At 38.4% G+C, this 26,371-nt stretch overlaps 1 long non-coding RNA gene across 1 annotated transcript in view; it reads right to left on the bottom strand.

Annotated features, from left to right (window-relative positions):
* The window catches only part of LOC307195100, an 88,634-nt gene extending 62,544 nt beyond the window's left edge, over positions 1-26,090 (bottom strand). The window contains exons 1-2 of the long non-coding RNA XR_013830721.1: positions 25,697-26,090; positions 23,443-23,499 (exon numbers count right to left, since the gene is read on the bottom strand). This is a non-coding gene — a long non-coding RNA (uncharacterized lncRNA). The remainder of the gene's footprint in view (positions 1-23,442; positions 23,500-25,696) is intronic.
* Between the last annotated feature and the right edge of the window lie 281 nt (positions 26,091-26,371).

The raw sequence follows: 26,371 nt of genomic DNA, 5'->3' as shown, positions 1-26,371 counted from the left end.
CCAAAAAAGTCTACTGTATACACCGTATAAAGCAAGTGTATCCTGCTTTTTCTTTCACTAAATACTATTTCTCTCTGTCACTAAACAGTATTCTAAAACTTCTATCACATGGCATAATTTATTTCTCGATTATTCTATCACTGAACATAATGATTTATTCCTGATTTAATTCATAAATAAAAATAGGATCATATATACAAGTCTTGATATACTTCTTTGTTTTTTTTTAGGCTAGATTCATAGTGGTTCAAATGTATGATTTTCTTTTGTGTGTGTGTGTGGGGGGGGGGACATGCGGGCCTCTCACTGTTGTGGCCTCTCCCAGTCAAAAAACCTTCTTGACTGTATTTCTGCATGTGATTCTCTACTGAAATATAATGAAAACGTTCTGTTTTTAAAGGAAATTGTGATGGGTGATGAAAATCGGATACTGTACAACAATGTGGAATGGAAGAGATCGTGGGGCAAGTGAAATGAACCACCACCGACTACACCAAAGGCCAGTCTTCATCCAAAGAAGGTGATGTTATGTATATGGTGGGATTGGAAGGGAGTCCTCTATTATGAGCTCCTTCTAGAAAACGAAACAATTAATTCCAACAAGTACTGCTCCCAATTAGACCAACTGAAAGTGGCACTTGATGAAAAGCATCCAGAATTACTCAACAGAAAATGCATAATCTTCCATCAGGATAACACAAGACCGCATGTTTCTTTGACAACCAGGCAAAAACCATTTTAGCTAGGCTGGGAAGTTCTGATTCATCCGCCGTATTCACCAGACATGGCATCTTCGGATTTCCATTTATTTTGGTCTTTACAAATTCTCTTAATGGAAAAAAATTCAATTCCCTGGAAGACTGTAAAAGGCACCTGGAACAGTTCTTTGCTCAAAAAGATAAAAAGTTTTGGGAAGACAGAATTATGAAGTTGCCTGAAAAATGGCAGAAGGTAGTGGAACAGAAGGGTGAATACACTGTTCAATAAAGTTCTTGATGAAAATGAAAAACGTGTGTTTTATCTTTACTTAAAAAACCGAAGGCACTTTTTGGCCCACCCAGTAAATACGATGTTGGGTCTTGGCTTGTGGGCAGGACTGCCACGTAAAGCTGCTGTGCACTGCACAACCGCAGGGACGACGTTCACATAGATCATGATTCTACTGAGGAATATTCCACTCATATCCTTAAGCAAAATGAATCTGATGTTTTGTGTGCTACGTCTGTCGCTTTTTTGACATACATACTTCCATACAGACATACATTATTGCCTGCTCATCACAGCACACTCTTAGGGAATTGTCCCAGCCACAGCTCCTGGGATTTAGGTGATCATGCTTGGTAACTGTGACTCTTTCTCCGAAATACCTGAAGAAGGGCAGAATATGATGACCTGAGCCAATCATATTCCCTTCTTAGGAATATGAACTAGAAGAAGGCTCAAACAGATGATGAAGGCTACTGTGGAAAAAAAGAGTGGGGGGGTGGGGAGGGGGGATCAATGAAGCTGTATCCATAAGCCAAGTTCTGAGAAAGCAGAACCTCAGAGGGAGGAGAGGAAACTGACTAGTAGAGAAATTTACAGAGTGGAACAGCAATTTTAGGAGAGGAATGATGCCGCCGGAGAAGGAATACCCAGTCCCAGGGCTGGTGCAAATGTACTTAACAGGAAGTCCACATTTTTGTGACATAACATTATTGATTCTCTCTTCCTTGAAGAAAAAAAAACTACATAGAACAAAGATCTTAACAGCTTCTGCGAATGAACTGGACACTCCACATATCTTCCTAGGGTGTGGAATTAGTTACATATTTCAGAGTTGCTGTCATAAACCTTGAGAGTAATCACTGGTAATAAAATTGATAGCAGGTAAAATTTTTCCCACATTACCTAACAGGCTGCTCTAAGCACTTCACGTAGTGGACCCTTTTAATAATTACAAGTAGTACCCCTAGAAGGTAGATAATACTATCATCCCCCCTTTCAAGAGTAAATTGAGGCGTAGGAAGGCTAAATGACTTGCTCAGATGCCTACCATTAGTAAAGGGCAATGCTGGGTTTTCCTGGTGGTGCAGTGGTTAAGAATCCTCCTGCCGATACAGGCAACGTGGGTTCGAGCCCTGGTCCGGGAAGACCCTCTTTAGTCATAGGATAATATGAAGCTGTTTGCTTCAATTTTATTTTGTCTGAAATTCATATTGCTACCACTGCTTCCTTTTTTATTTTCTTTTACCTGTTGCTTTTTTTTTAATTTTTATTTTTTTAACCACTGCTTCCTATTGATATTTCCCAAGTAAACATCTCTTGTGCCTTCATTTTTAGCCAAGTGGGGGCTTAACGTGGAGAGCCAGTCTAGGACAGCAGTCACAGCAAGGGTGCTGGAGTCACGTGGCTTACTTGATGTCCTGGCTCTGCAGTAGAAATTAAAAGACTGTGTATGAGGAAAAGTCCTGACAAATAAAAGACTAAAGGGAACTTTCTTAGCTGATAAAATCTATAACAAATGCAATTAAAAGTGAATGTTAGCAGTATTCCTTTTAAAATCAGGAATAAGACAAGGATGCTCTCTGTTATGGGTTGAATTGTGTGTCCATGCCCCCAAGTTAATTGAAGTCCTAACTCCCAGGACCTCGGAACGTGACCTTATTTGGAGATAGGGTCTATACAGAAGCAATCAACTTAAAATGAGGTCATTAGGGTGGACTCTAATCCAACATGACTGGTATCCTTATTAAAAAGGGGAAATTTGGAGACAGACACTTTTACAAGGAGAGTGTTAATATGAAGACAGCCATCTACAAGCCAAGGAAAGAATTCTGGAAGAAAACCTTTCCTCACAGCCATCACTGTCAACACCTTGAGTTCTAACAACCAAAAGTGTAACATAATAAATTTCTGTTATTTAAGCCATTCAGTTTGTGGTACTTTGTTACGGCAGCCCTAGCAAACTAATACACCCTCTATACACCCGCTACTTCAATTAAACATTTAACTGGAGGATTCATCTCAGTAGGAACAGAATAAGAAGTAAAAAATACAAAGATTGTAAAGAAACATTACTGTCACTTATTGCAGAAAATATAATTGTATCTATAGAAAACCCAAGAGGATCTGCCGAAGAATCGTTAGAATCAATACAGTGAATTTTAGAGTTCAACAAGGTGGCTGGATATATATCAGTATAGGAATCCATTACATCAACAGAAATCAACAACAACAACAGAAAACGAAATGACAATATACTGTGATAATCATTTATCATAATGAATCAGAAAGTACTTAGGAATCTAAAAAATGAGCATGGTCTTTACAGATATAATTATGAAACATTTTTGAAGGTCATTAAGAAGGCCTAAAACATAGCTGTCTTTGTGAAGATTAAATAAAATAATCCACACAGAGTTTAGAGAGGATGCAGGCCCTTACGGGCACTCTGTAAGTTGTGGCTATTATGTTTATTATATTTTTATATAGTTTATATTTTTATAGTTGTGATTAAACATTTAAAGTCCTTTTATTCAGGTGCTCTTGTAAGCAACAAATAATTGTTATCCTTTTGCATTTTGGTTTTACCAAATTTGCGAATTACCTTTCCCGGCTTACCTTGGTAGATAGTGTTTATTTCACGCTAAAAACCCTCTAGACAAATAGCATTTGTTACATTCCTCAAACATACTTACATAAGGCTTTAAAATATGCGAATAATACTTTCTATTGCTTGAAAATACACATACATACGTAGTAAAAATGGAAATAAATTTAGGTTAGAGGTAGCTCTGCGTGGAGAGAAGGAAACAGAAACAGAGAGCAGTACACAGGGGGTCCAACTGGAAGTTTAAAGTTTTGTTTTTTTAAGCTGGAGGTGGATATCTGGGTATTCATTATTTTATCCTTTTTTTGATGTTTTGTATATCTACGTCATAATAACTTCATTGGAAAGAGACCTGGTAACAGCTCATGTGAAACAAAAGTTGGGGAATTCCTTTTAACTATAAACTCAGCATGAGTCATCAGTAAGATGTGGTTTTACAGAACTAAGGCAATCTTGGGCAGCAGTAAGGAAAACACTGTCTCAGTCAAGGCTGATACTAGGAACTCTGTTATTTACAGATTCTCATTTCTTTCTTTCTGCTAGACTGTAAGAGATCTTTGTGTACCTGTTCTCTGATGTGTCTAAAGTTGTTATGTTGCTGCTTGGCACATACTGGCTCAAAAATATTTGTTAAATGATGAATGATTTTGTTCATGTGTATAAACACAAATATATTTTGTTTGGATTCAATCTGCTATTATGTTGTTTAGAATTTCTCCATCTATTTCATAAATCGTATTATTCTTTTCTCATACAGTTTTCTTCTGGTGTTGGTATTAAGGTTATTTTAGCCTCATCACTCTCTTATTCTCTGGAATAATTTATGTAAGATTGGAATTAGGTGATCCTTGAACATTGGTCAAAGTTGTCTGTGTAATTATCTGAGATGTGTTTGTGTGTTTTTCGGTGGGGAGGATTGTAACAGCAGCTGCTGTCAACACTCCCTAAATATCAGTTGCTTCCCACACAGAAGGTTTCTTTGTCTTTCCTCACTCGTGTAGCAGTTGGATGTTGGTCTAGTGCCTCTCCTGGGTAGCTCTCTTTCAGCTTTTTCTATTGCATGGCTCTACCATCTAAAATTTTTTTTGCCTTCAGCTGCAAGTGAAGGCAAGCCAAGAACCCTAAGAAAGATTTTGGGTGACAGTCCTGTGTTATACTCATTTTTGTACTCATTCTACCAGCTAGCACCAGACTTATGGATTCAACCTAACTCAAAGGCAGATGTATTTCTAGGGAAAGGAAATGGCCTTGCTGAGCATCCAGCCAATCTCTGTCATATGACTGATTTCAGTTTCCCTATTACTTATAATTCTATTTAGGCCTTCTACTTCTTTCTGAGTTAGTTTTATAAGCTATATCTTTCTAGGGATTTTTCCCCCTAATTTTTAAAATATAGTGCCATAAAGTTGTTTTTTAGGATTACATTATGAAACAGTACATCTCTGCTGTTTCTGTAGTTATGTTGCACTTTTTATTTTTAATATTATTTGTGTTTTTTATTTCCTATTTTTCCGTGGCTCAAATTTATTACAGCTTTATCTACTTATCAGTATTTCTTTTAATAAAACAGCTTTGGCTTTGTTCTCCTCTCCTTTGTCACAGATTCAATTAATTTCTGTTCTTACCTTTATTAATTCTTTCAACTTCCCCTGGGCAATTTCCATTGTTCGTTTTGAAATTTCTTAATCTGAATGTCTATCTCATTACTATCCACAGGCTTTCCTCTTTCCTAATGCAAGCATTTAATGGTCTAGCTCTGTCTCTGAAATTTCAATACCGAGTGTCTATAACACTGTACAGTTCTTAGTGCTTCCTAAATTTCTTTATAATTTCTTCCTTAACTCATAAACTAATTATGAATTTTTAAAATTCTAGCTTCCAAATGAATAAGTTTATTCAAATTGTCTTGTTGATTACTAATTTCAGTTGATCAGGTAATCAATTCTGCATACTACAATATTTTATATTTATTATGATCTATGTATGAATATAAATGGTAACATTTTATAAAATGTTTAATGTGTGGCTGAGAATATAACATGTGTTCTTTTATTTTCGGTTGCTGGCTTTTTTATACGTTTATTAGATCTAGCTTGTTAACTATGTTGTTCAATTTACTGAATTTTTCTGCTTGAATTGTTAGTCATTAAGAAGTATGTTATAACCTCCTACTATGTTGGTAAACTTGTTAAGTTTTCTTTGCAATTTGTCAAGGCTTGCTTTGGTTGTTTCAAAGGTATGCCATCAGGTATATAAAAGTTTGAAATGATCAAACACTTTAGGCATGTCACCTGTAAACAGCAATAGCTGGACTCTGATTTTTCACTTAGTTTGATCATCTCTTTTAACTGGTGAATTTAATATATTTATATTTTTATGATCACTACTGATGTATTTGTAATTATTTCTACCATCTTATTTTGTAATTTCCACTTCATTCTGCTTTCATTGTTTCTTATTTTCTCCATCCATGATCACTTTTAGAATCTTTTATATATATTTTCCTTCTATGGTTAGGGAATTATATAGCTTATCCATTCTTTCAATGGTTGCTCATAAAAGTTTAATATGCATACTTCATTTAACAAATTAATCAGGGTTTCTACCTTTCTGCAAAAAAGCACATCTTAAAATGCTTTTGTTTCAAATGCCTTCCTCCTTTCCATTATTGGTATCTGTATTAGTTTTCTATTGCTGCTATACCAAACTTTCACAAACTTAGGAGCTTAATAAAAATTTTATCATCTTAGAGTTCTGGGGAGCTTAAGTCCAACACAGATCCCATCAGGCTAAAATCAAGGTGCTGCCAGATCTGCATCCCCTCCTACAGGCTCTGAGTAGGATCTTTTTCTTTGCTTTTGTCAGCTCGTAGAGGCCACCCATATTCCTTGGCCCATGGCCCTTTCTTTCCTCTGTCTTCAAAGCCAGCAATGGCTGGTCAAGTCCTTCTCACATTACATTCACTCTTACTTTATCTATAGTCATATCTCCCTCTTACTGACTCTCTTTTCTGTCTCCCTCTTCCACTTTCAAGGACCTTTTTGATTATATTGGGTCCTGGAGATAATCCAGGATAACCTCCTTATTTTGAAGTCAGCTGATCAGAAACCTTAGTTCCATTTGCAACCTAAATTTCCCTTTGCCATATAACTTAATGTTTACAGATTCCAAGGATTGGGGCATGGACATCTTTAGGAGTTCATTATTCTGACTACCACGATAGCTTGTCTTTTTTAAACTTCGAAAATTACACACTTTATAACATGCTTGTTTAGCTTTGCCTACAAGTTTACAGATTCTTTGTTCCCTATTCCTGCATCTCAGACTTTTGCTCTGGGATTATTTTTCCTCTTTCAGAAAAATATTAATTACAAGAGACTGTTAGTGATAAACTCTTTCAAGTTTTGGTTTGCTTGAAAATGTCATAGTTTCCCCTTTAATCTTGAAGGTTAGTTTTCTGAGTATGCTAATATAAGTTGACAGTTTTTCCTCTCAAAATTTGAAAGCCACTATTACACTGCCTTCTGGCTTCCATTATTGTTATTGAGAAGTCAGCTCTTGGTCTATTGTCACTCCTTTGTAGATAATCCATCTTGTCTAAGATTTTATTTTTGCCTCTGATATTCTGCATATTTTAATTATAATTATTCATGGTGTGCATTTCTTTTAGTTTGTCCTCTTTGGGATTTGTTCTGTTTTCTGAATTGAGGATTAAAGTCTTTCATTGCCTTTCCTAAATTCTCACCTTCTAAAATACTGAGATGTTTATTGCACTAAATCATTTTATTCTTCATGTTCCTTAATCTGTCTTTCATAGTTTCCATATTTCCATTTCTCTCTGGTGCACGTTGGGAAATATATTTAGATTTATCTTATACCTAATTAATTCTCTTCAGCTCTATCTTACCTGTGTAACCCACTCAATGGAAAATTCATTTTAATAAGTTGTTTTTAATTTCTAGAAGTTGTATTTGGTTCTTACATTTGTCAGTCTTTTTTTATAATACCCTTTTCCTTGCTAAGGTTATTAAATTTCTATATAATTTACTTAAATATTTTAAAATTTTTATCTTGGCTATAGCAAATCCAGTATCTGAAGTCTTTGGAGTCAAACTGTTCTTGAGCAAACAAGTGCAAGGTTGCTTGTTTTTCTGTGTAAGCTTGCTCTTATATTGCTAGTTCATGTTTTTCTGAGCTTTTTCTGTGTGAATCCTGCAAGTCATATGTAGTAGTGCATTCCTCCTGGACCTAGTAAGATTTTTATTTTCTACTGGGAACTCTGGGGAACTACCAATTCAGCACCACTTAAAGTCAGTATCTTCACTTGGGGGTCTCCAAATTGCGCTATAAGGACACGCCTGCAGTCACCAGCTTTTACAAGGGGATTTTCACCCACTGAGACTCAGTGAATTTCCTTGTCTTCTTCCTTTATTGGTAATTGAAAGTTCTTTTGTGTTTGTTTTTGTAATCCACCCCTTCACTGACTGAATATGTAGCTTTCAAAGGATTCTGGCTTTATATAGGGATACATTTCTCCACCTTGCACTGGCCCAAAGCTTTGACAAGTGCACCCATTAAAATTCAACACTCTCAGTTACTGAGAGCAGTTTATTTCCCCAAGATAGCTTTATGCTGAGTGTCAGTTCATTCTGGTTTCAAACTTCCCCTTTAATCCTCTGCTATTCGTAAATTTACCTTACTTTCTTGCATGCTCAACTATGTATTTTAAAACATATTTGTTATACTTTATCCAGCTTTCTACTATATTGTGTGGAAAATTTTTATTGTATATTATCCACCCTGATTCTGGAAAGGAGGCCCCCTAAGATGAATATTTACCTTCTGTAATCTCCTATATTCTTGAACATTTTTATAGTTTTTCTTCATCATATTCTGGCTTGTAATATATCTTTATACATCTTTTTATCTCTATGCAGTGGTTAGGTTTCTTGAAAAGGAACAAAATAAAGAGCAATACTTTCCATTTATTTTGCTAATTTCAACTGTGATCATGGAGAAGTGAACGTTTGCATCTATTTCTGAAAAGTTGACATTTTCACACTTTATTATTCTATTCTTTCTATTCTTGAGCATTTTAAGCTGAACTGTTCTGTTCTGTAATTCAAACGATGCCAGAGTACAGATCCTTAAAGAAGAAATATTACCAAAGGTTAGATCAGGACATGGAAGAAGGCCAGAGAAGGGGAAGTCCTTTATTCTTTCAAAATATTGAACTTTCATGTGATACAAAAATTTGACCAAGAAAAGAAAAGTCTATACTGATAGCCTGGAGGTGGGTGGGGTGAAGCTCTATTATATATGCCACACAACCAGGCTGCAATCTAAATGCCATTTCTGGGACTTCCCTGGCGGTCCAGTGGTTAAGCCGTAGCCTTCCAATGCAGGGGGTGCGGGTTCGATCCCTGGTCAGGGAGCTAAGATCCCACATGCCTTGCGGCCAAAAAACCAAAACATAAAACAGAAACAATATTGTAACAAATTCAATAAAAGACTTTAAAAATGGTCCACATCAAAAAATAAATAAATAAATAAATGCTATTTCTGTTCCTCTTTCACACAGAAATTTGACTGTTATTCCATTAAGTTTATATATTTATATGAGAGACACATGTAATTTAACCACACATATACTGTGCTAGTGCTCAGAAGGGTTTTCGCTTCAAAGATGGAGACTTTTTTCCCAATCCAATCTGCAAGACAACCTTCAGCATTTTTTCAGCTGGACCAGAAAATAAGCAGGCATTTGCTAAGCAAGAAGAGTACCTCAACTGACTGGGATTTAAGCCACTGATGCCAGCACACATTAGCCAAAATATTTTCCCCTCCTCCCCAAACTGTAAACATCAGCTTGTATGAAATTAGCCTGACAACGACTTTGGGAGAGTGAATAAGTGAATGCGAAATGCACTTCCCCAGCACGGCTGCCCGATTGCCAGAAAGCATTTTCATTCCTCTAATACACAGAATTGTCCATGTCTACTTGGTGCACAGCATGAAGCAGAGAGATAAAAATCTAAACGACGCAATCCTGGACATAGATGCAGGATGATCTATCTAAAGATCTAAAGAGTGCCTTTCCTTCATGAGCAAGCATAATTTCTTCATTTCAATTTTCCTGCATCTTCTTATCACCCCTTCTGATTTCACATTTCAGGACACTGATGTTAAAGGATGAGTAGATTTGATTGCTTTTATGAAGCCTGATCATGATGACTTATTTCTGACAGGATTTTTATTCACAGCATTGCCTTTCTGTAAGGAATGCACATTAGGAAATTCTTGGTTTGTGGTTTGTTACAATACAAAAGAGATTACATCAAATTTGCAAATAACCTTACACAGAATGGACCATGGGAACAAAAATTGAAATGAGCTGCTGGAAACCTAAAGGTATTACCCAGAAATGAGGGAGGTCTCAACCCTTCTGCCAATCTTCAAAGTTCTGCCTAGCTGTAGAAAAGCCTGAGTGGTCTTTACTCATAGAAGGATGAGAGAACATTACTAAGTGAGCTTTCTTCCCCATAGTCGAAGTATACCTCCTACACTGTGAGGAATGGACCCAAACCTAGCACTGTGAGGAATGGACCCAAACCTAGCCACCACGGGAAGAAGAGTAGGAAATGGGCAAAGAGAGAGGTTGTTACCACTGGGATACTTTATTGAATGTTAGGCTCCTAAAAATATACAATATTTCTTCTCTCTTTCATATGCAAAGAGAAAGTACATTGCATATTTTCCAAATTTTTCTCCCTGTCAATATCAAAGTACAAATCTCAAAGAATCTACCAGCTAAAAGATCATGAGAAACAGGCACAAAATTCTAGTACCATGTCACAATTCAAAATCCTCAACAGCACAAGAGAACAGTGATGATACTTAAATGGCACACTAAACATTGTTGGGACTTTTTTTTTTTGGAGCACAGGCTCCGGATGCGCAGGCTCAGCGGCCATGGCTCACGGGCCCAGCCGCTCCGCGGCATGTGGGATCTTCCCGGACCAGGGCACGAACCCATGTGCCCTGCATCGGTAGGCGGACTCTCAACCACTGCGCCACCTGGGAAGCCCCCACTGTTGGGACTTTTTAGAATATAAAGCTCTTCTTACTAAATATGCCAGAACCAAAAGTTAATACACGTGGTCAGGACATTTGTAAGGAAGCAGAACATTATATCTGTGCTATTCTGAGAGGCTCACAAGCTCTGGAGTTATGCAGAACTGTGCTGGAATCCTAGCTCTGCCTTTTACTAACTGTAAGACAAGCTACAGACCTGCTCTGCTTATTAACTTATAATTTTTAAAATGGGAATAGTAATGCTTCTATTCTAGTTCCTAGAAGCATTACTCTGCAGATAAAGAAAACCCATGTCGACATCTGGTATACAGTACACACACAGTAAGTGATAGGTTTTATTCATATACCAAATGTTAATAAATTACTCAAAGTTATGAATTTTTTAAATATTTGATGCACATCTCTGTTATGCAAGGGTTCTCAAACACCTGGAGAATTTATAAAAGCAAGCCAGATTCCCAATGTCCATCTTAGAGATGCTGAGTTAGCGGTTTGGGGTGGAGGCCATGAATCTGGACCCTTCATTAAGTTCCACAGCTGTTCCTGATGATTAGCTAGGTTTGGGGACACCAGGATAATGAATCCATGTGAGAACTAAGTTCCAAAATTTGGTTTTCAGACAGACAAGAATTCTAGCAAGTGATCTGGGGATGTACATTAGAGTTTAACCTTGAGGCATCCAATAAGTAAAATAATTGTATTAATCAAAGTGACTTAATTCATCTCAAAGGACTCATTTCTAATTACGTTCCTGTTTATTAACATAATCACCTTTATCAGTTGTGATGGCCTGAAGAGAAGCCTCCGTGTCTCACACTTATTTCACGAAAACTATACTCATGCTTTAAAATTTCTAGGAGAACGGCATGTACCCCAAGCCCATCACTAATACTAGTATTATCAGTGCTTTGTATAATTTTTCAAACACAATTATGACTGATAACACAAATTTAAAAACATTATTAGCTATCGTTAGAACTGCTAGACATGCTATTCCTGGGATTATGTCAGATCCAGCTCTCTGTTTATATTCCCTTCTCTGTTTCTACTTCTCACAACTTTCCTCATCACTCCTTGGTTAAAATGCTTCTTCTAATTCTATCTTCTGGTTTTCCCAACGGCCATTTTATACAATCTCCATCTTTGGTCACAAGTCTGGAATTAATAAACTTTTACTCCGAATATCTCAAAATGCTCTGCAGACATTAACATATCCACATACCCTAAACGTAGTATGTGACAGAGGAATAGATAATCACTCTCTTAGAAGCAAGCTTGGGCTGTCATCCCAGATCACAAGTTCCAAGACTGGATATAATATCCAAGCAAGTCAAATTTATAAAAATTATAAAATTTGACTTTACATACATTTACATGAGATGTCAAGTAATTACAATGGAAAAACCAGTTCAATGTATAAAAGAAAAAAAGTTTATTTTAAACATCCAGTTTTATCAAATTCTTAAAATTTGGAAGAACATTTTTGGGTCCAAACATTTATGTTTCTGCTTCCTGGTCTTTTTCCAATAAAGAATTGTTTTGGAAAATCTGAGTAAGGTCTATTTAGCTGCTTTCAAATATACAGTGAGCCAAAGCAAAAAATGAACAGGGATGCAATAGGATGATTCAAAGCATATTTTTTAAAATGACATTTTGAGTGGAGATTATTTCTCACAGGGGAATACTCTTTTAAGAATATTTTCTCACAGAGAATGTTCTTTTAAGGTAATATTTTAAGAGACAAAACACATCTGAAGGCACAATATATGAGGCAGAATAATAAAGCTGCTCTTATTCCAAATTAGCATTCAAGAAGATGTAAGAGCTTTTTTAATCCCGAAGTATTAGCATAAGTGACCACTTGCTATTAGAAACACATTGCTCTTTGTATAGAATATTAACAGATTAACAGCATATTGATTCTTGCACCCAATAGAAATTCTCAGGAAGATCTACAGCAAATAAATGTTCCAGATTTACACTTGAGCAATTATCACTGAGTAAGAAAAAACTTGGATTGCTTTTTGAACAGAGTTCAAAGTTTTTATCTAAAGCAACACACACACGGACACAAAACCACACAGCCAACATAAGGTCTACTTGACAATCACATGTAAATGTCCAAGAATATTTAAGTGCTTCTTTTGGCTTCAATTCTCATTCACTATAAACGCCATATGATGTGAATTGCTTAGGAAGTCCTGTGGGTTTGAATACCTTCCAAGTTTGCTATCACTATTGATCGAGGCAAAGAAAATGATTAGATTTCATACTTTTTAAAACTTTTATCCTAAGAGAGTACTTTTTAACAGACTGTAACTCATTATACTTACAAAAAACAGGAAATATATATTTATATTTATTAACTGGCATTTATTCTTTTTTTAATGATGCTACCAAATGAAGTCTATAGGAAACAGACCTAAGCTGCTAGAATTATTATACAAGATTGGGAAGCTATCTTATTTCTTTAAAAAATATTTCCTTCTTAAAATAATTATCATATTAAAATGACTGAAAAATACATAGAATAACAGAAAAACACCCATGTTTTCACCAATAATTGAAAATTGGTAACATCTTCTCATATTCGTTTTTTTCCCCAACAAATACTGCAGATAAAGTTGAAGTCCTCTTTGACCACCGCCCTTTCCCCCTCCCTCTCCCGAGAGGAACCACTAGCATGAGTTTGATGGGCCACAGTCTGGCCCTCTGGGTTTCATGGCTCCAAACTTGGGCTTAAATTAGAGCCTTGGGGATCCTGCTCTACACAAATTGTGTCATTTGGAACCCCATGTAAGGGATGTGGGCCAGGAGCCAATCCTTCATGGTGACTCTTCCTTCTCACCGAGTGGAACTAATTCAGGCCCCCACTCCCTATAAGGTCCCCCGCAGCTTTCCCCTGGTGGTCCCCCCCGGCCCCACACGGTGGCCAGCACACAGTCAGCTCCACCTCCTGAGCAGACACTGAAACCCCAGGCCCTTCTGTCCTAATTTGGTCCTGGCTTGCTGTCAGGCACACAGCTTTAGTCCCCACTCTGAGACTTCCTCTTTTCTAACCCCTAACAATTTTTCTCTTTTCTTTTGAGCAGAATGGCTTGCATTTAACGTTTGTAGAAATAATGGTCTGTGATTTTTTTTGTTCGTTTCAGAGCATGGCAGGCGGTTTTAATGTATCTTCCCACTCCCTTCTTGACCTAAAAGCCACTTACTATCTACAGATTTAAAATGGGTTTAAAAAGCTTAGAATGAAACAAAACAATTAAAATATATACATATATATTTTATAACCTCTATAGATAATACCATTCATTCATCACATAAATATTTATGGAACACTTACTGGGTGTCAGGGACTTAGCAATGAATAAAACAAGCATAATAGTAATGAAATACAAACAAAATGGGTCTGTGTTTGGTATAGCAAGGTTAAAAGAAGTTTAGTAATTCAGAAAAATCAATCAAATCCAATCAATTTTCAATCACAGAAGCATAATTATCACTGTATTAACCCAAATAACTGAGTAATAATATTGGCAAAAAATTAAATGTCAGATTAAGTCTTATATTCAGTAAAAATCATTGCCTGCATTAATAGATCAGATACTACTGCTCCATCTTGCAAACACTTCTACAAGCACATTTTCTTCTTGTCAGAATCATAAAATTACAAAGGAAAATAAAAGGTAAGCATTCATTGAGTGTCTACTATATGTTCCTGGCATTGGGCTGGTGACTTACAATTTGTCTCTAGAAACTGAAGCTCAGCAACTTTGCATAGGTCAGAAATTAGTAAGTCTCCGAGTCTGCGTTATAACTCAAAATCTATAATACGAAAGCCTTCTCCCTTAAAATACCATTTTTAAAAATCTTAATGCAGAAGGAAAAAGAACAAGTCTGTTCAAGGACTTGTTCTTATGTGTCAGTTTGACATTTTCTATAATGCCTATTGTATTGGAGAGGTTGTTAACTATAATTTGCTTAATTAAGACATCTTTTGCCAATCTACAAAGTTCTAGGGCATGAGAGAGTGATTTCCTGCAAAGAACTCCTTACTCATCTAGGCACCCAGAGCCTAATACAGTGCCTGGAACATAGGAAGCACCAGTTCACTGAATGGATGAGAAAACTGGAAAGATACCAATCACTGGATTTGGTGATAACGAAACCAAGCTTTTTGTTCTTGTTCTGCCAATTATGGTTGTTGTTGGTTTGTTTGTTTGTTTGTTTTGTTTTGTGTGTGTGTGTGTTTTTTTTAACTTCTGTTATTTTGTTTTCTGTTATTTCTTTCCGTTCCACCTTCTGCAAAATAAGGATGACTTAGACAAGATGGTCCTTTCCAGTGCTAAAGTCCTATGACTTTAAGTATCACCTTAGATTCTACATGCTGGTTGGATAATTAAGAATCTTAAAGACACTCAGCCTAGACTTTAAAGGTCTAGAAGATGAAGATTTATTTGGTTGGGGATTTACTGACACAAAAACCTCACTTATAACAAAAATTATATCCAACATTCCTGAGGTTAATCTACAATCAGAATGTTTACCCAAAGTGCATATTTGGGAGAACCTAAGAAAGCTGATGTTTTTCCCTATATTAAGTTTTACCCCTAGTTCAAGAATGAGGGTAAACTGAAAGGCATGAACATATAAAACCTATAAAATGACTAAAAATTTTTTCAAAAGTAATTTATTTCTAAAGCATTGATAGCTTTTCCTCCCCCTGGGCTGTTTTTATGATGTCTATAATTTCCTTTGCCCCCAACTATGCGATAGTTGCGTTCATAATAGTTGTCGGACTCATTACTGTCATGCTCCTCCACGTCACCCCACGCCCAGAGGGCTCACCTGGCCACACGTGCTGGTCTTGTCCAGTCACTCCCTATTATTTTTTTTCTTCTCTTTTCTTTTTTTATTGAAGTATAGTTGCTTTACACTGCTGTGTCAGTTTCTGCTGTACAGCAAAGTGAATCAGCCATATGTAAACATATATCCCCTCCTTTTTTTTTTTTTTTTCAGTACGCGGGCCTCTCACTGCTGTGGCCTCTCCCGTTGCGGAGCACAGGCTCCGGACGCGCAGGCTCAGCGGCCATGGCTCATGGGCCCAGCCGCTCCGCGGCATGTGAGGTCTTCCCGGACCGGGGCACGAACCCGTGTCCCCTGCATCGGCAGGCGGACTCTCAACCACTGCACCACCAGGGAAGCCCTATCCCCTCTTTTTTTAATTTCCTTCCCATGCAGGTCACCACAGAGCGCCAAGTAGAGTTCCCTGTGCTATACAGTAGCTTCTCATTAGTTATCTACTTTATACATAGTAGTGTATATATGTCAATCCCAATCTCCTAAATCATCCCACCTCCACCTTTCCCCCTTGGAATCCATCAGTTTGTTCTCTATGTCTGTGTCTCTATTTCTGCTTTACAAATAAGATCTCTACCTATTATTTCTTTATTCTTTTCTTCATTAAATACCATCTACATTTACCTTCTTTATCTGTTTATTATTTCCTGGCCTTTCCCTTCATTTAAACATAGCCTGGCAAAGCTCAGAGTCTCAGTGCTTTTATTCTCTGCCACGTTTCCACCACTAAGACAAGCCTCTTCCCTTTGATAGGTGCTAAATAAATATTTTATCGAGTAAATGAATTTCTCAAGAGAAGCAGCCTTATTTATCTTTGGATCCTCATGCCAAGCACAGTAACTGACATGTGGTAGGCACCCTATAAATGCTTGTTACCTAGAGGTGCCATAATAGGAGGTAGTTCTAAGAATAATTTTGAATAATGATAAGCATGTATGTTGAAGCAGAGAAATAATAAAATGTCATTTTGAAAGTTTTAAAAACTTCTTCTCTACAAAAACCGAAACTGATTTTACTGAAGCAAAATACTTTTTTCTTAAGTGCAGAAGAACTAAGGGGAAAAAATTAAGTCCACATGATTATCTTTGCAATATAAACCATTTGTATCTGGTAAAATTGCGTGTCACTCTTCTGGATCTTTTCATGATAACAACTTCTATTTACTGAGCACAAACTGTGTGCTAGAGACCACTGAGTGCCATATATATATATGCACATAGACATATATATGGTACGATATATATATAATATAGAATTATCTCATCTAATCACAAAAATTCTTTAAGGTGGAAATAATTAACCTCAATATGTACCTCAAAGAAGTTGCATGGTCAAGGTCACAGAAATTAGGTGAGTCTAGGTTCCAACTCAGGTCCCCTCATGCCACAAGGTCATTCACCTACATGTAGTCCATGTTTCAAAGAGTCAGATCCACAGAATTCTGTACATTCCACACAACCTGCTTTCTGCAGTTTTTCTCAAAAGTGCTCTGTTCATCTCCCTACCCTCCAAGTAGATGAATGGCTAAACTGGGAATTGAGAACTCTAAAGGGGACATTCCAAAGAAGGGTAAATTTTTAACAGTTTTAAAACAGGAACAGTTTTTAGTTGACAAACACTGCTGCTTCCTCTTCTCTTCTATCTACTGTTTAAAAATCAGTGTATTCAAGGACTGGACTCCATTCCTGGCTTTAAAAGTTCTTTCTGACCAATCATATCCCTTCACATGATTCCAACAACTCCTTAAGTGCTACCAGTGACCCCCAGACCCTGCCTTCACACCACATTGCCAAAAGCACTACAAATTTATTTTTTTTATATCTTTATTGGAGTATAATTGCTTTACAATGTTGTGTTAGTTTCTGCTGTACAACAAAGTGAATCAGCTGTATGTATACATATATCCCTCCCTCTTGAGCCTCCCTCCCACCCTCCCTATCCCAGCCCTCTAGGTGGTCACAAAGCACCAAGCTGATCTCCCTGTGCTATGCAGCAGCTTCCCACTGGCCATCCATTTGACATTTGGTAGTGTATATATGTCAATGCTACTCTCTCACTTCATCCCAGCTTCCCTTTCCACCCCTGTGTCCTCAAGTCCATTCTCTACATCTGCGTCTTTACTCCTTCCCTGCCATTCGGTTCATCAGTACCGTTTTTTCAGATTCCATATATGTGCATTAGCATACGGTATTTGTTTTTCTCTTTCTGACTTACTTCACTCTGACTCTAGGTCCATCCACCTCATTGCAAATAACTCAATTTTGTTCCTTTTTATGGCTGAATAATATTCCATTGTATATGTATGCCACATCTTCTTTATCCATTCGTCTGTCGATGGGCATTTAGGTTACTTCCATGTCCTGGCTATTGTAAATAGTGCTGCTATGAACATTGGGGTGCATGTATCTTTCTGAATTATGGTTTTCTCAGGATGTATGCCCAGCAATGGGATTGCTGGCTCATATGGTAGTTCTATTTTTAGTTTTTTAAGGAACCTCCATAACGCTAGGTACCACTCCAACTTTATAAGCCCCAGAGACATGCCCAGAGTTGAACCTGACATCCTCACCCATAAAGTGCCACACTCCCTATTTTTCATGCTTCGGCCTACGCGTTGCTGTACAATCAGTCATGAAGCTGAAAACTTTAATAGTTCTTGAGTCTTTTCTATCCTTAAGTTATAATATCCCATCAGCCATCAAGCCCAATTCATTCCACTTCCTAGATATTCCATTTATTCATTCAGAAACATAACATTTATGGAGCCCTCGCTCTGTGTCCAAGATGCTGCCCTGGTCATCTCTATCTGCCCTCTGCTGCATCCCTACTGTCCCGGCCCGGATCAAGGCCTTCACCACCACTTCCTTAAATTTAGAAAATACTGTCCTAGCTTGCATGCAAGCTTCCAGTTTCCTGACACACCCAATGCATATTTTCTACTGTCACAAAAATTATCTTCCTAAAACACAAATCTAACAAGTTTGGGCTAGAAATCATTCCTCCCTCCCCTGGAGTCCATAAGGTTATGTCTTAGCACGGCATTCAAAGTCCATTACATTTTGGTTCCAACCTTTCTTTCCTGGCTCCTCTTCTGCTCCCACACCCGCCTATGCTCAAGCTTCTCTAGAAGGTCACTGCTTCCTGAACACAACACAAACTCGCCTGCTTGTTTCTTTGCAAATGTTGTATCTCTGGTAGCAATTTCTTTTCATATTCCCTTTGCCTTAGACTTCAAGATTCATCTCAAATATTGCCTTCACTGTGAAACCTTCTCAGATGTTCCCAGGAGGACTGAATCACTCTTTTCATTATACTATCAAAATGAAGAGTGTATCACTATACCATTTATTACTAAAGGACTGAATACACAAACAGATGATGGCCAGACCGTATGTGAAAACAGAACTTTGACTTGCAACCTGGCCAGAAAATCAACCCCCTTATTCACAATAAGTAGTCCAGAAAGCCAGCTTACTATACATCGGACTTAGGACATCAGACAGCTATCTCTAGTAACAATCCAGGAAGCTAAACAATTACTTCTCTAGCAACCAGCCCCAGATGTCCAGGACTTGATTAATAACTGACAGTTTCCTTAATTTCTGTCCCCACTTCCAACTTAGGATAAACCAGGGTAAGTCAAACTTTCAACCCTAATTAATCACATAGAATGCTTTGCTTCTAGCTGGTCAGCCTGTAGCTTCCCCATGCCAACAGCCTCCAATTAGGATACACCTGAAGACTTCCTCTTTTTTTTCCCAATATAAAGCTTTCCCACTCTTCTGCTTGTCTTAAAGTGTCTGTCAAAGTGCAATTGACAGTGACTAACTCTCTTGGTATAGCAGGCTTTGAATATAATAACCTTTGCTTTCCTCATTTGGTTGGTCTTTGCTTCTACCTTGCCTAGCCAGGACCTGCCACATAAAATTACTCAATAAATGCTTTGTTGTTGTTATTTTGTTTTTTCTTGGTCGGCCACCGCCACTACAGGATGCTTTCAACAATGATCCAACTTTACTGTCATAAAATTTTTAATAATATTCCCTTATTATCCAGTTAAAGTCTGTAGGGTCTATAGTTATGTTCCTTCTTTAATTCCTGATATTGATAATTTGTGTCTTCCCTCTTTTTCCTTCTTCAACTTAGTTAGACACGTTGTCAAAGACCGGGCTTTGGGTTGCCTGAGTTTTCTCAATATTTGTTATTTGTAGTTTGATTTCTGCTTTTACCTTTTTAAATTCTTTCCCTTCTACTTAATTTAGGTTTAATTTTTCTTCTTTTTCTAGTTTCTTATGATAGAGACTCTAATAAACTTAGACCCTAATAAATTTATATCATTTTTTGTTGATATTTACTCTTTTCCAATATATGTACTTAGATCTTTTTGAGGCTTGTTTTTAAGTTTTGTTTGGGCAGCTGTAAAGGAACATTTACTGCAGAAATAATTTAGCCTACTAGTAAAGTGTAGCCCTTCCGGAGCATTCCCCAAGTGATCAGTGAGGGCTCTCCATCCTATCTGGTAGTATTAGAAGTGATACTATATAATAAATATATATTTGATACTAAACAAAAGGCATCTGTATAGACAGTTCTGGGAATAACAGCCACTTTCTCAGTGGTGGAAAACTGTCTTTTTTACCGCCGGCCTCTGTTCCCTCCTTGCCCAACAGTTAGACCTCCTTCGTTCTTACCTTCCACTTCTGCTTCATCCCAGTTCCCAGGACAGGTCCCAACCTTAGACTTTGGGGATTAACTACCTCCAAACCAGCAGCATAGGGCCCAACATCCTTTCACTCTTCTAGCTGGTCTTAGGCTTTAGTACCGATAAACAGATTTTTCCTGTTTAGCAAAACAGGATAAGCTTAGATAGCAATAAGATACATTGCTATCTTATTTCTGTGCATGACAGTCCTATCTTGGAGATCCGCCTCCTGCCTTATCTTTCCTAGGACCTTCCTTCCCTTGAAATCTACCTTGGTGGCTGAGACCCTGCTTCACGCTTGCAAACATCCCTAACACTAATAGCTTGCCTATGTAAATTTCTTAGCCCCTTTCTGTGCAATTCAGGTTTTTAGAAAGGTGACCCTTTCACTTCGTATTTCACTCTCAACACGTATTACTTTCTCTGTACCCTTTACCACACTGTATTTTGCTAAGCAACGTCCAGTTTCCAAATTCCAAAGCTAGGTCCACCCTCTCCACCACCTTCCCTCTACCTCCTTGCCTTATATGGCTGACCAACTTCCAGATCCCAGCCTCGCAGGCTGTACTCAAGAAGGCTCCTTATGGCCATGTGCTGAGAGAAAAAAAATGGTACACCTCTGAAGTTCTACACTGAAGACATAATTTCTCTGGGTATCTCATTCAGGACAACTGTCAAATATTACAAAATTACTTTTTCTAATACAAATATAAAGATGTATTCTCCCGACCAGAATGTCCTTTCTGGAATCTATAATTATTTCCCAATAGCTCTCACCTCCACCAAGGAGCCTCACTTCTGCTGCTAGGGCTGGGGAAGATGTATTTTGAGTTTCCTGAGGTCACCCTCAGAGGTGCTTTGCCAGAGAAACACTATTATAAAATATCATTATGTGTAATCGATAGCAAAGTTCCTCCTATCCAGAATCATATAAAACATAAATCTGTAACTTGTGATAAGTCCCAAGAACCTAACCAAGATTTAAAATATTGTTTCAGTGAAATATCATTTTGATTTCCAAATAACCAACTCAAAACTAACATTTTGTCTCTAACATTCATAATATAAGACACTTTCCAATTCTGTTTTATAGGTCACCAAAATTATTTCCACAGTGAGAGCTGTGGATGTGTATTATTGAAAATAATTCAAGTGAACATTATAAATGAAAGCAGGGGCCCCAGTGTAAGCACATATGAAACGGTTAATTTGAATTTGGGTTTGTCTTACTAAGGCAAACTATCTTGTAATCCATGTTAGTCTTAATTCTCCCACGGGGACAGAAAACATAATCATGGAATGAAGGCTTCTAAGTAATGAGAAAGAAAATTCTGGTTTAGTTTTCAGTCCAGATGGTGGTCTCTTCCCACCAAAAGCCATAGATGGTACTCAGTAATTCTTGCTATCCCTATTTTACAAATAAGAAAACTGAGAATAAAATAGAACTATCTGAACCAGAAATGAAATGGACACAAATTTAGTGTTTCACACAGCATTTACATGTTAGTAGAGTGTAAAGCATTAAAGGAACCAATTCAACCAAAATTAAAATTCAAAAATTAAGCCATAATAGTACTCAAGGAAACCACAGAATTCTTAATAACCTTAAAGTGGGAAGACTATCTAAGAATGACACAAACCCAGAAGCTGTAAGTGAAAAAAAACTGATGAATGTGACCATATAAAAAAAAAAACATTTTTTAAACTACTACATGGCCAAAAACAAAGAGAGAAAACATTAAAAAGTCAAAAAACACATGATTAGCAAAAACCACATTCCAGGAAAGAGCTAATTTCTTTAATCTCTAAAGAACTTCCAATAATTAATAAAGAGAAAAAAAGACAAGCACAATATAAAAGTGGGCAAAAATTAAGAATAAGTAGTCCATAGTAAAGTAAATGCAGATGATTTTAAGCATGTATAAAGAGGCCCAACCTCATTTACAATAAGAGAAATAGTATACCTGCAGACCATTTTGTACATACAAAATTGGCAAATATCAGAGTGGATAATCTATTGTATTGCAAAGGGTTTGGAGAAACAGGTACTCATACTTTCATAGTGGGAGCAAACTGGCTTCCAGGAAAAAGAGTGAATCTTACTTTTCAACCACATACTTTTGTATCTTTCATATTTTGCACCATGTGTGTATTACCTATTCCAAAAATTGGATAAAATCTGTTCACTTGTTATTGAAGAGAGATACCTGAATCATGTAAGACATATAATTTTTAACTATAATCCTGGAGCCTAGAATAAATGGACAAGTGAAGTAACATCCTTGATAAGTTTTCTTCAACAAGCTATTTTCCTATTTGGCTGTGATGACCCATGAAGTCGAGTCTTTTCTTACAGATGAGGCTGCTGTTCGCAGAATGAGACATCATGTATAAGTTTGTCCCAGCCCCAGGTCTATACCTTGTGAAGTTGGACTATACATATTGTACTAGTTTTATTTTTTTAATTTATTTTAGTGAAGTATAGTTGATTTACAATGTTGTGCTAATTTCTGCTATACAGCAAAGTGATTCAGTTATACACATATATATTCTTTTCCATATTCTTTTCCATTATCACAGGATATTGAATATAGTTCCCTGTGCTATATAGTAGTACCTTGTTGTTTACCCATTTTATACTAACTAGTACATACTAGTTTTAAAACTTGCCCATAAAGTCTTTGATATCCTTTCAAGAGGGGGAGCTTAATTCCCCTCACTCTGAGTGGGGATGGACTTAGTGACTTGCTGGTGACTTTCAGAATATGGTGGAAGTGATGCTGCATCACTTCCAAAGCTAGGTCATAACAAACAGTGCAGCTTCTGTCTTAGTCTCTCTCTCATAGAAGCCAGTTCCATGGCTTGAGGGAGTTTCATGGGTGAGGAACTGAGGCCTCCAGCCAATAGCTGTATAAGTAAGCCACTTTAGAAGTGGATTCGTCAGTCCCAGCTTCAAATGACTGTGGCCTCAGTAGACAACTTAACTTCAGTTCCGTAAGGGACCCTGAGTCAGAGCCAGCCAACTAAGCCATTCTTGGATTCCTGATTCTCAGGGACCGTGTGAGATAATAAATGCTTGTTGGTTGAAGCTGCTGAATGTTGGCATGATTGTTAGGCTGCAATGGATAGCTAATATACCTATCTTCTGCCCTCCCTTCCACTTCCCAGAGAATAGATGTGTCTTTAAACTCACCACACTGCTTGCCCTTCTGTTTGGTCCATCTCCAGGGACAATGAACTCAGGTAGCCTCTAGAGCAACAAGTGGGAGAAAAAGAAGAGGTCAAGAGAGGTGACATAATCACTATAGGTTCTGGCAGAAGAGGGAAAAAACATGTCAGAACATTCCTTACACGATCCTCAAATTACTACATAATAACCTGTCTTGGAACCTGCTGACTTGAACAAATCTAGGTGGTTTCTTTCAGGATACTTCCAATCATTTACTTCTCTAATTTCATTTCATCTTCCTCCTCCCAACCCAGGTGGTATGCACTCTTAGATAAGAGCTAGAAATGTGGGAAAATTCAGGGCTTATATAATATTACAACATCAACAAAGAAAACAGATGCTAGCCTATTTAGTTATTTTTTTCTAAACTGCATTTTGTTACAAATATGTAAATTTTGTTCCATTAAATTTCCCTGTACACATTCTGGGATTCACAGTCAATAGAGTATGTAGCAGTCAATACTGTGCCTTATAATGCCTTTATATTCTCCCCCTCCCCCTCCCCTCTTCTCCTCACTCTCCCTCTCTCCCTCTCCCCATGATTTGGTTATAGTAACTCCGAAAATTTCTTTGTCTCTCAGTGGAACTGCACTTTTAAAAGGTTATAGTAGAAGCCTTTTGGAAGTTCAAAACTGAAAGAAATGCATTTCACACTACTAAGGGCAATTCCTAAACACACAGGAAAGCATGGAACTGTACATTCATTCCCTTTGCATGCACACTTCTATTTTTTCAGTTTGCTTACTACCAGAAAAACAACACTGTCTAGGCATTATTTCTGCTGAGACTCACACATCATAGTTTGTCCTTTAGCCCAGCTGCTACTTTACCTGACAAGGGAAGGAAACCAGCACCCTCGTTCCTACCATGCAGTGAAGTTTGAAATCACACTGTTCTGCCAATAGAGCCCATATCTAGAATGCCAGAGATGAGGCTGTACCCATGTAGCTACCAAACTGCCACCATGCTTACAGGGCTCTCACCTAGTTTCTGGGTCTAACATACACTATTGACGCTTCACTACCAAGACCACCAATCTTGCTTCAAACCCTTACCTGCATGGTTGGGAACTGATTTAATAAACCAAGAAGATCATGCCTACATTTATATATCTGGCATCCCTCTCCTGGATATTTCTCCCTCCTAACAGGCTGCTTCTAATGTCCATGCTTATTATGCTCTTGGGACATCCTGCTTTGAGCTGCAAAGTAGCAGAGGCCCAGACTCTATGGGTAATCCAGGGACCCCAGCTCTTGAACCCTCAAATCTGGGTTTCTCCCCACCCCCCTCCCCATCTACAACAGTCCTGTGACTGAGTTCCCAGCATGTTTTGTACTCGACATCACTCCCATTACATCAATCCCCCCCAAACTGAAACTGAAGCTAGTGATCCCTCCACAGAGAGGCTGGAAGGATCAAAACTTAGCCATTTTCCCCTATTGAGGCAACAGGAAAAAATGCACCAGTGCTTCAGTTTTGTTTGGAAAAAAAAGGTATTTTTGAAAAAGAGGAAGAAGAGGGGAAGGAGAATAAAAGTGAATATGAAGAGTACACATTCTCTTTTAACAAAACGGTTGAACAGCAAAACAAGGGCACGGAATTATGTAAGCTATTACTCCCACTCCCAGGAAAAAGTGTTAGGGAGAAGCCAAAGTGTGTCTACATGTTGGTTGATTATTTCAATGATTTTTTCACATTAGGCATATTTCCAAATATCACCAAGAAGAATAAAAAATAACTGCCTAGCTAGTTAATAAGCACTTCTGCGGTAATAAGGTCCTATCAGGAGAGTGATCTGCATGCATCTGTTCACAAAGTTTCCAGAGCTCACCATTGCTCACGAGCCAAAAAGTCTTAGCCTCTGCGTGTCTCCTCAGGCCTCTGACAGCTTCTGACTCATCTTCTTGACATTCACGCCCTCGCTTTCCCACCAGGCCCTATGCTCTTACACACAGAACGGTTTGCAATGCTCGAGGAGCGCCATGTTCTTCTGTCTCTCGGCCTTTGCACGCTCAGGACTTTCTGAAATGTTCACCCCTGCCATCATCGCCACCCCTCCCATCCCCCACTTCGTTTAGCTGGGGAACGCTCGCTTACTCCTCAAGGCTCAGCTTCCAAGTCGTGTCCTCAGTTAAGGCTTTCCTGACACTTCACACTCTGGCCTGAAAGGGCCGAACATTATGGGCTTTGTGCCTGGTGCATACCTTCAAATACATACCTGCCTCCATGTTAGACACTGAGACGGCTTCCTAAGGTCAAAGCTCACATCTTACTTTTGTTCATAGCTCTGAAATGGAGCGTAAGTCTTAGTCAAATCCATTTCACCTGCCTTCGGTAATCAAGGAGCTCTACAAAACTTGCATGTCCTTCAACTGGCGCGAAGCCTAAACAGTAAGACGTTTGCCCGAGTTGTCTTCCAGGAACTTGGGAGTCAGCCGTGTCTAGTTTCAGCTGAGCTGGTTAAAACTGTCAAGGACCACCGACCCTCCTCCACCTGGGCACACGTGAGCTTGAGCTTCGGCTCAGTCACTTCTGACGTCAGAGGACTGAAAACTCCACCCTCAGACGGTGCTGACCGCCGGCACTGTCTTTGCAGAGGCCTTTGGTTTTGTTACAACTGTGCAGGACGCTTTCAAACCTTTCTCCGGTCGCCGCTCCCGCACCCTGCCCCGTGACCACGCCCCACGCGCCCCCACGCCCTGCAACGTGACCACGCCCCACACGCCACACGCCCTGCACCATACGCACGCCCCGCACGCCCCGCACGCCCCGCACGCCCCGCACGCCCCGCACGCCCCGCACGCCCCGCACCGTGACCACGCCCCGCACGCCTCCACGCCTTGCACCGTGACCACGCCCCACACGCCCCGCACCGTGCCCACGCCCCACACGC

The sequence above is a fragment of the Stenella coeruleoalba genome (genome assembly GCF_951394435.1).
Source record: "Stenella coeruleoalba genome assembly, chromosome: 12".
Classification (NCBI taxonomy): Eukaryota; Metazoa; Chordata; class Mammalia; order Artiodactyla; family Delphinidae; genus Stenella; species Stenella coeruleoalba.
Note: the sequence above shows the minus strand (reverse complement) of the source record. Positions and strands in the feature narration are given on the sequence as shown.